The sequence below is a fragment of the Prionailurus viverrinus genome, chromosome B4 (assembly GCF_022837055.1).
Source record: "Prionailurus viverrinus isolate Anna chromosome B4, UM_Priviv_1.0, whole genome shotgun sequence".
Taxonomy (NCBI): domain Eukaryota; kingdom Metazoa; phylum Chordata; class Mammalia; order Carnivora; family Felidae; genus Prionailurus; species Prionailurus viverrinus.
The window spans coordinates 89,726,334-89,736,587 of record NC_062567.1 but is presented as its reverse complement, the minus strand read 5'-3'; the positions used below and the strand labels follow the sequence as shown (position 1 = coordinate 89,736,587).

The 10,254-nt window shown below is 44.2% G+C and overlaps 2 long non-coding RNA genes across 5 annotated transcripts in view; one reads left to right on the top strand and one right to left on the bottom strand.

The window, feature by feature from the left end:
• Positions 1-525: 525 nt before the first annotated feature.
• Positions 526-6,339, bottom strand: LOC125169506 (uncharacterized). The gene is made up of 3 exons (XR_007153709.1): positions 6,187-6,339; positions 3,197-3,313; positions 526-902 (listed from the first exon to the last, which is right to left on the bottom strand). It is a non-coding gene; the product is annotated as an uncharacterized LOC125169506 (long non-coding RNA).
• LOC125169505 (uncharacterized) overlaps positions 4,749-10,254 on the top strand; it is a 71,352-nt gene continuing 65,846 nt past the window's right edge. For 3 of the 4 annotated variants that reach the window (XR_007153707.1, XR_007153705.1, XR_007153708.1), the window contains exons 1-2: positions 4,749-5,113; positions 5,234-5,315. This is a non-coding gene — a long non-coding RNA (uncharacterized LOC125169505). Of the gene's footprint in view, positions 5,137-5,233; positions 5,316-10,254 lie in introns of all 4 variants that reach the window. The other variant, XR_007153706.1, reaches the window with a different exon arrangement.

The window sequence follows — 10,254 nt, the reverse complement described above, 5'->3', positions numbered from 1 at the left end:
CTTACTAGATATTGAGTACTGTTGGGGATTTTACATGCTGTATCTCACTTAATCCTTTCAACATCTCTGGGCGATGGGCGTTATTCATTGTCCAGTGGTGCAGAGCACAATGACAGCACTAGTGAATCACAAATCCTAATATGCATCCAGGTCTGTCTGATTCCAAAGGCTGCATGCTTAGCCAGTAAGCTACATTTGTTATAGCACTACTGAACTTTGAAATAGTCACCTCGTGGAGTAATACAGCGCATGACATTGATATATACTTTCCTGATACTCTGAGAACTATCCTACCTTCTCACGCCCTGAGATCCAGCCTGGCTGATCCGTCTATCAGTGAGCACCTCCCCACCATGCTGCAGCCACTCAACCAATGAGAGCTGTATCAAGCATACTGGAAATGTGTGTTGTTTTCTTCCTGAGGGCCTCTCTGTGTGACCTCTATGTGTGCATCAAGAGATGTCTAAATGATGGCACCTGACCTCCTACAGAAAAATAACAAAAGACACCAAGCTGGATGTTAAAGTTTGATAGCGTGTCCGAGGACACAGTGGAAGAAACAGAGGGTAAAGATTAGTGGGCAACTAGGGGTTGGTGGCAATCCTTTGGCAAATGAAGGGCACCACTGTGGCCTGGGAGCAGTCACCAGCCATTGTGTGAAGCTCTGGCTGGAGGCTTGCCCGTAACCTCAGGATCTGAAGAAGACAGAAAAGGTAACGCCGAAGAACTTGCTGGAAATCCCTCTCCACGGGGGCCATTCCGTGTATTGCCGTGATTGCTCCCATTTAAAGACCCTATCTCCTGTGTTAATGGGACAGCCTTGTGCGGCCTCTTCTAATAGACTCCACACGTCTCAAAGCAGTGACCAGACTTCTTCCACGCTGCACTACAGTCTTCCACACCTAGGGATGAGAAGTTGACAATGATATAATTCTGCCTATCAGAGAACTACTCCCCGAGGGCCACGGCAATATGTTCTGTGGGAAGAACGCCCAGTCTGAAAACTTCCCATCTCAGGAAATGTGGGAATAAAAATGGCCAGACTCGGAAGACCTGGTTTAGGGGAACCCTATTCCTATTCCCCCCCTCTCTTAAAGTGTCCCCTCATCTTCCCCATTCAAAAAGTTAGGACTTCTCCATGCATACGAATTAGGCTTTGTTACATAAGAAGCCACCTCTAATGCTAGTGGCTTAAAATTGCTTGCACTTGTCTTTTATTACGAATCTGATTGGCTGGGGAGTTCTGCTGATTCGAGCTTGACTTAGCTGATTTTAGCTGGGCATACACATGCATCTGTGGTTGACTGGTTAATCGTCAGGAAGCGGGCTGCCCTAGTATGGCCTGAGCTAGGAGAACTCCCCTCTATCTCTACCAGGCTAGCCTGGGTTCATTCTCATGGTGATGATGTGGGTTGAAGAGAGGAAAAAAGTAAATCCCCACATGTAAGAAGTTTCGAAGCCACTGGCTGTGGTACGTTTGCTAACGGTCCACCGGCTAACGCAAGTCTCATGATGAGCTCAAGGTCAGAATGGAAGGAAACAACTGTAGGGGGAAGGCCAAGGTAGGCACTCTTAGACCTCAAACGAGTCTCTCGACTTGAAGTTAAATCATATGGTGAACAGAATGGTACAAGTGGCTGGGTTACAGCTAAGAATCCTACCAACCGAGGCCCTTCGGTGACTTGTAATTCTAGAATTAGCCTAAAACCTCATTCAGAATACTGGATTGACCGCTTTGTGTAACTGACCAACTGAAAGAATGCAGTAATGCCAGAGACCAAGATATGCCACCCCCAAATATGCCATTTTGATATCAGAATTGTTTTAAACTGAAGACATTTGAAATTCAACAGATGCAGAATGGTGGCTTCGTGGGGCTTATCTGATGAAAAGCAGAAATTCCTGGGAAATCAGGCCACCATAAATTCCCTCATTGGGGTGGGTCTGTTCCTGAAACAGAGACCAAGAGTAAACCTACCCTAAATCCTCTCTCTAGGGAAATTTTATGGCCCTGAAAGAGCATATATACAGCATCATTCCTGTATAGACCAGCATCACAAACTTTCATCTCTCTTGTTCTCCTAAAACTTCGTCATCCTAAAAAAAAAAACCTCTTTTTTTCCATAGAAACGTTTTCTCCCTCTTTTTCCCCTATTAAGGTATATGAGCCCCAATTCTAACCCCTTTAAGTAACTCCTCATCAAGCATGCCTCCGTGTATCCACGTTGTGTGTGTAAATCATTTTTTTTTTTTCTCCTGTTAATCTGTCTTTTTGTCAACTTAATTTGCAGGGCTCAGTCACTCCACCTAAGTGAGTGCAGGAAAGGCTTTCCCCTCTCATACAGCACCATCGCTATGGCCCACCAGGTCAGGAACCATACTCTAAGAATGCCCTTGCTATTTAAACCATTTAAGTTGGAGTCTTCTGTTGCTCACAGCTACTAACATCCTATCTAATCGAATATTATGTTTGAGTTGCTTCTTGAACAACTAAAGGGAGATATCAAGGAAACAAATGGACATGTGAATCTATATTTGGAAACAGAGATAAGGGCAGGAGATAGATATTTGAAGGTCCTAGGCATATAGATGTTACTTAGAGTCACGTGACTAGACGAAACCACATCGGAAGGATTGTAAAAAAGAGCAGAGACCTCAAAATGGTGCCGTGGGGCACTCAGATATTTAGAAGTTGAGCAGGGGAAAAGCTATCAAAGAGACTCAGAGTGACCAATGAAGTAGGAGAGAAACCAGAACAGGGTGCTACCGAAGAACAAAGGGGAAAAAGGGAATCTCAAGAGAAAAGAGGAGTTGGATTGCATTGAACATTTGCGAGAAATCCTGCTCTAAGCGCTTCAGGACCTACAGAGCTTCCTCTGTTCCAGAACCTGCACCCTTGCCCCCTATGTTCCAGGTTACTGAACTTCCTCTTCCTCTGTGTCACATCTCAGGCTGTACTCTCCTTACCTCTGGCTTCACCTACGTTGCAACCTCCACATGAAACATGCCCCCCTTCATCTCCCCTCTCCAACTCCTGCTGCTGTTCTAGGTCTCAACTCAGACACTGCTGCTTCAGATGTGGTTGTGGGGTCCCTACCCTATGCCCCCCAGGAACCCCACACTTCTCCTGTTGAATTTGTCTGGGCTGCCATAACAGAATCCTATAGACTGGGAAAATAGAGGCTTATTTTCTCACAGTTTTGGAGGCTAGACGTCTAACATCAAGGTGCCATCACTGTTGGTTTCTGGTGAGGACTCTCTCCTTGGCTTCCAGACGGCTGCCTTCTTGCTGTGCCCTCACGTGGCCTTTCCTCTGTGCGTGAATGCAGAGAATGCGCTGGTGTCTCTCTTTCTCATAAGGACATCAGTCCTGTAGGATGAGGGCCCCACTCTTAGGCCCTCACTTAGCTTTCCTCACCTCCTTAAAGGCCCGATCTCAAAAACAGTCCATTGGGGGTTCAGGCTTCAGCACGAAAATTGGTGGGACACCGTTCAGTTGATAACACCCATTGGACACGTATTGGAAGAGAACTTGTCTCCATTGGACTATAAGTGCTGTGGAGCCAAGTCCAGGCAGAGTGTATATTCTATTTTCTATTATCTTCACATACCACAGTGCCTGGAGGTGCTAAAAATATTTACGGCCCAAATGAATGAGATCATGAATGTAGGGTCCACCTCTGCTATACCATCTGGCTAACCCACATAGCTAGCCAAGGCTTTACCCTAATTGGGAATTCTCCCAGGAGTGTCCCATTTTCAGTGCTCAGTAAAATCTCACCCATTTGGAATAAATGGAGGGAAGCCTAGTGTGAATTAGGGAGAAATTATAGGATTTTAAAAGTTTTGGTATTTTCGAGGAAGCTCAAAAAAAAAAAAAAACCCTTCATATCTGAAATACTGCTTTGTAATCTGTTCACTGTTTGCCTTCAAACAAATGATGTTACAATTGTTTAAAATGTGATGAAAACACCCTTTCTTTAGTAAATGAAGCAATCATCCCAAAATGAGTTTTTACTATCCTCTTACTTCGTAAATTCTACTTGCTACATACAGATGAGGCAAAGGTAAACTTAACCAGGCTTCCAAAAAAAAAAGTGAGTCCCAAATTCAGGGTTCCAAAGGTCTCTATACTTTAGGAAAGCTAAAAATGATGAGAAGAGGGGATTGCAGATGGGCTCAGAACTGCAGTATTTCAAAGCTCTGTCTTTTGCTATATAAAGTCAAAGTAGTGAGTTTGATTTATAGATATTAGGATACTATCTTTAGAAATAGGAAGTCAGCAGTGGTATATATATTCTCCTTGAAGATTGCACACACTTTTTTTTTTTTTTTTTTAAAGATACAAAGATGATTTGGGAGCATAGAGAGAAACTTGGTTGTTTTTTTTTTTTTAAGGGTATCTCATTTCTAGGTTTTCCTAAACTCTAAAATACGTTAGGGGGGAAAATCTCTTAAGTTCCTAACCGTTCACTGGCGGTAACCCTTCAAGGATGCCTTTCTTCCTTTTTCTAAAAATAGAATGTGTTTAGGTAAAGGCTGACTTGGGATGTAAACGCCTAGTTGCAGTTAGACAGAGAGAGAAAAGGCACTCAGCTCCCGGAGGGTTCCAGCTTTCTCTGCGGGGCTGGATTAGGGCTATTATCCCAGTGGTTGCCCGGTGAGGCTCAGTGACATGTGACAAACAAGCTGACATGCAGCCCGTGCTGACCCAGGCGGTACTAACAATAACACCCGGCTGCCACACTCAGGCCTGCCCCTCCCTCCAACCAAGACCGTGTCAAGTGGAAACATGGCTCTGAGACGCGGCACAGACAATACCTCTGGCTTTAAGGACCGTCACACGGAGCCGATTCCTTAAACAACTGTACAGCGTCACAGGGAAGGGACAGAGGCCAGGAAAGAACTACTACACTTGTCTAATTATTTCAGCGCAGCCCCAATGCAACGCTACCTTGACTACTTTGACCCTTGGCGTAAATGCAGATTTGTGGATGTCTCCTATTCCATGGGCGAGTTCTTGTGATATCATAAAGAGGAACACTATGGCCCAGGGATTTGAAGAGATTGCCCAGAATCAATAACACCCAAAAGGAAAGAGTGCAGTGACCACGTGTGCCATGGGCGGATTCAGGGGTGGCCTCTTTGTTCGGATTTATTGATAATTGTTCTCGGAGAAAAAGCCTCTGGCAAAAGCCACCTTATAACGAGTATTTTTCTCTTTGGTCCACAGGCAGTTCCCTAACATAGCTGTAGCCCCCAGGCCCTGAATTATGAAAAGAGCCTTCAGTTTCGTCACAATGCAGAGTTTGAAGGTAAGCGTGACGCCATGTTTGAATTGAGAGAGTGTGAAGGTTTGGGGGGAGACCATTGGATCTGGTGGATATCTGTAGGTGAACGCTGTATCTTAAATGTCTGGATGCTCTTGGCAAGGTCCAATTTGGCCCCGGAAGATGATGAGTCTCTCTCAATCACAGAGTCTGAGACGATAAGAAGCACACTCTGGTCCTGGCAATAACCCACCGATAAGATTGCCTTTCCTTGTCCTGATGGGATAAGAAAGACCTTGGCACTCTTCAGGCACTCAGGCTGCCAGGATAACACTGATGTGCACACATGCACTCACACACACTCCAGCCTTAACGTGTGCACCATCCCAGCTTGCTGAAAACAGCAATCCTTGCTCTCCTTTGGCCTGGGACTCTCTCCTTCCTTCTCACTGAATTTATAGGCTGTGGAGACTATTAAACTTATTTTTATTTTGCTCCTATCTGATAAACCAGAATCCCCTCTGGAGAGGAACCTGTTCAATCAGCTTCCCCTTAGGAAATAGAGCATCAGTGCTTAGCCAGAGTATACTCACAAACGCCCCTAGGATTGATTTGCTTTCACAGTTTCCTGAATTTGGGCCTTAGTTTTTTCATTGTGCAGTGGGATTACAATCACTTCCTCACAGAATTGTTATGAGGCTTGAATAAGAGGAAACGATGTATATGACAGCTTTGTAAACTGGGGGGGAGGGGCAGGCTGGGGGAAATAACCATCATTAAGAAGATCCATTGATCAATAGCCAAGTTTATTCATGTAGATATAAGAAGAGGATTCTGGGAGCATGCATTCTTAGCCATTTTCTAGCGTATGAACTTTAACAAGCTAATTAAATTCTTAAAGGCTTGATATTCTTACCTGTATTATTAAGAAAACAATATCCACTCTCACCAAGCTATGGCAAGAGTTAAAAGGATATCCTCTTGCACTGCGATGCCTAACACACAGTGGAGGCTTTCTAAATGGTCGTTATGGCTGTTGTGTTCACCCGGAAGAAGTTACGGCTGTTGTGTTCACTGTACAAATAGAATATTTCTTTCTTCCCTAACTTGCTAGCGTCCTTCTCTGCTCAAGAATTGAATCCTGACCTCAGTTATTGCTATGAGTGTGTAAGACTGTGGCCAATGAGACTGATGTTTGGGGCATGAAAAAAATAATTCACAGACTGCGCTCTGAACACTTTGTTTGCATTTACGTGAGGCTTAGTATTTCAACTTCCTAGATTGAAAACAGAAAAGGTACCAAGAAACTTAAAAGGCGGGGGGAGGGGGCGCAAACCGAAACAACTAACGAACCTTCCTAGTACACAGTTTGCTAAATTTTCTGTCAATTTTGCGAGAGGTTGGGTTCTTTACTGACTCCAAGGTGAATGGGAAGAGTTATATATTAGGCCTACCAAATGATAAACTGTAACTTTCAACTTCTAAGTTTAGTAAAGGAAAAAAGCCCCGAATTCTTTCAATAAATAAGGTAGCTCTCAGAGCCATATTATGGTCTGTTGAGAGAGAAAGAAGAAAAGAGCAACATCAGGAAGCAGTGGGTGAGCTACAGGGAAACAGTCTTCCCTACGGTAAAGATCCCATCGTAGGACCCTGGGATACGGCCGCGTCCCATCTTTGCACCCACGTGCTTATGTGAGGCTATCTTGTCCCTCTTCTCACCGAAGTTACGTGAGACAGAACTAAACAATTTCCTAGATGAACTTTTGTACATTTCTGCTATTATTCAGCACCCGAAAGAAGCTGATGGGCCTGGGGACCAGAGTCCCCCCTGGCTGGGCTGACACTGGATCCCATTATATCCTCCAAAGAAAACAGGAGCTGGTGTTGAGGTGAAATAGCAGAAACCAAGGGGGCAGGAGTTAGAAGTGCAGTGGGCTGAAAAAAAAAAAAAAACAAAACCAAAAAACTGTAGCACCTCCATTCCCCAGGCTCAGAGCTCCTCTCTGTCTCTTTCTCTCTCACACGCACTGAAAGGTGATATCCACTCACTCTTGCCAGGATAGTTCCATCTTGGTGCCATTTTTGTGAACGCAGATAACATGGCAGTGCAGTGTTGGGTGCTGCGAAACTTTGTCCAGGAACGTAGTAACCTGACGCCCAGTTTAGGAGTTTCTCTTTTAACAACCCTGAATAGCGCTTTCTTATTTGTCGCTTTGCAAACAAACATATGGAAAAGACCGAAAACACTGTAGAGACTGCAAATAGATCTCCCCTCCCACGCCAACCCGCATCACCGAATCCTGCATAGAGAATGGCTCTGAGGCCATTTTCATGTCTGGTGGCGGTGTGGTCTATCAGGGAGGTTCACGGAGGGCTCTGAACGGGGGAGGGGGGAGACACGAAGAATGCATTTGCCATCTTCGAGCTACAGCTGTATTAAATAGATGCCCAAAATAATCACATGTGCATAGCAGTAGTGTTAGTGTCACCTAAAAATTATCTCCTCTGCAGCATGTTGGTCTTTGGGTTATCGGTTGTTCTTCAAACAGACTTGCCCCACCTCCAGAAAGGTATCACCCCTTGGATTTTCTCACACTAAGCTTGCATTACTTGGAGTTTCTGCCCTATCTGGTTTGGGTGTTGTTGCTGCTATAATTCTCTCTCTGTCTGTCTGTCTTTGTATCTGCAAAATGCCACCTGAATTACACTTCTGAGAAATACCTCTGGCTAGTTATGAAAGTTGATAACCCTTTGTTTGAATCTCACACACTTTGTCCGTGATATCTTTCATTTAGGTTCACTTGGCTCAATTTATCCTGCGCAACCCTAACCAGATAACGAATCTGTGCCTCTAACTGTGCTTTTTGCATCATTTCTCAAGGTAGTGATTTGTCTTTGGCACCTGCCCCCTTAAAGTAAGTCTAAGGTCTTTGGGTCCTTTAACACCACAAGCTTGCCCAAGCAACTGCCAAGGTAATGACTTCACTGACTATGGAACATTTACCCCAGGCTCCCATAACCACAGCATCCATACTGGCCATCAGTAAATCTCTGTGTGTTATTGTTCAGGTCCCGCTTCCCAGAAGGGGCCACCCTATGATGTGGTACAGGAAAGACCAGCTTCTAGGCAGACTGCCAACAAAAGTTCTTAAGAAACTGACCCATTTCAAACACGTCCCCTTACCTAATTAAAATGACTGCTACCTCTACGGAAGAAGTCCTTTGAACCTTCAAGACCTTTTCAGACTCTTGCCTAACTTTGGGCAGGTAGCAGACAACAGTTTCAGTCCCATCTTAGGGCGGCCACAAGTGCAAGGAGGCAAAGAGGAAACAGAAGAGGGATTTGACAGGTGACAAAGATACCTTCCCTTGTGCCAAAACTGTCCTTGCTTTCCATCAGCTATGCCTCTGTTTGTCTCTAGTGCCAACCAACCCCACACTGCCTTATGCATAGAGGCAGCCCAGAGGGGGCAGAAACCCTTCTTCACAACGGGGAGAGAGTAGATGGAGCTTGTTAGCTTGAAGGGGGAGAAATGAAAACAAAATAGTTTTGCGACTGTCACCTGCCCCTTTATATACATCTGGCTACGTGAGTACACTCCTTCAGACTCTTTCTGGATGTCTTATTTTTTTTTAATGTTTATTTATTTTTGAGACAGAGACAGAGCATGAACGGGGGAGGGTCAGAGAGAGAGGGAGACACAGAATCGGAAGCAGGCTCCAGGCTCTGAGCTGTCAGCACAGAGCCCGACACGGGGCTCGAACTCACGGACCGTGAGATCATGACCTGAGCCGAAGTCGGACGCTCAACCGACTGAGCCACCCAGGCGCCCCGATGTCTTCTTATTTAAAAATGACAGTAACCATCTGATGGTGCCATCATGGCCACCAAAAAAAAAAAAAAAGCATAAATTCATGGAAATGAGTTCAAAATAGATTATCAGGCAAAAATTAAGCGTGCACTTGGCAGATATCAGGGTGAGTAGCTCCCGGGTTGTCCAATATTATTAAATCGATAAACAACTGTCAGCATGGAGAGTGAAATGGGTGACTAATTGGATCCTGAGAAAAATTCAGGTATATTTATTTCTCAGATAGATTTACCTTCCAGTCTTCCACGTGGGAAAAACATTTTGCTTTCTTTTCGTTTCTTCAGCCACTTGTGACAAGTACACCGTCTCGAATTCCCATGATGGGATTACACCACTATAAACAGACCTTGGAAACTCCACTCTGACTTTTAGACCCTGCCATTTACATTCAGGAATTTCTCCTCTCCCTTCCTGATATTTAAAAAGAGAAAAAAATCTTTGCTATGCTTTTTTGGTCTGTGAGTTTCTCTTCTACATGATTTTCCGTGCTACATGATGAAAAGCCTGCAGGAGGATCAAGAATGCAGAATTGTGTATCATTTCTTAAAGTGAACAGAAGCCTTGGAATAAATGCCTACGTGCGATCCTCAGAGCCAGTCAATAATTCCAGGCACCTGCAGGCGGCACACATAAATTTGATAATCTGAGAAAATCCTATTCTAACAACTGGCCTATTTAAATTAATTTACAGTGTGCTTAAGTCATATATCCTATTCAAATTACAAGCAAATAAATATGTAACGCTAACCATATCTCTGAGAGATGGGTTCATGTAGCTCCTACCCACTCAGAGGAGGTAGCTGTGGGCTTACCGAAAAGCTAACTTACCTTAAATTATGCAGATGTCTGCTTGGACACATTGATCTCACAGGATGGAATAAAATACAAGATATCAGTTCATTGTAACCTGGTTTTAATGGGGCTCAATCGAACTGAAAGGGAAGAACGTGAATCACAAGAGACACAACTATGATACCAGAATCTATACTCTGAAACTTGAGTGTTAATAAAAAGGGGCTTTGCCATTTCTCTAAATTGGTGATGAATATTATTTTTAGAGACTAAATTTTTACTGTTCTCACTAGGTAATCTTAGTTTAAGAAACTCTTCAG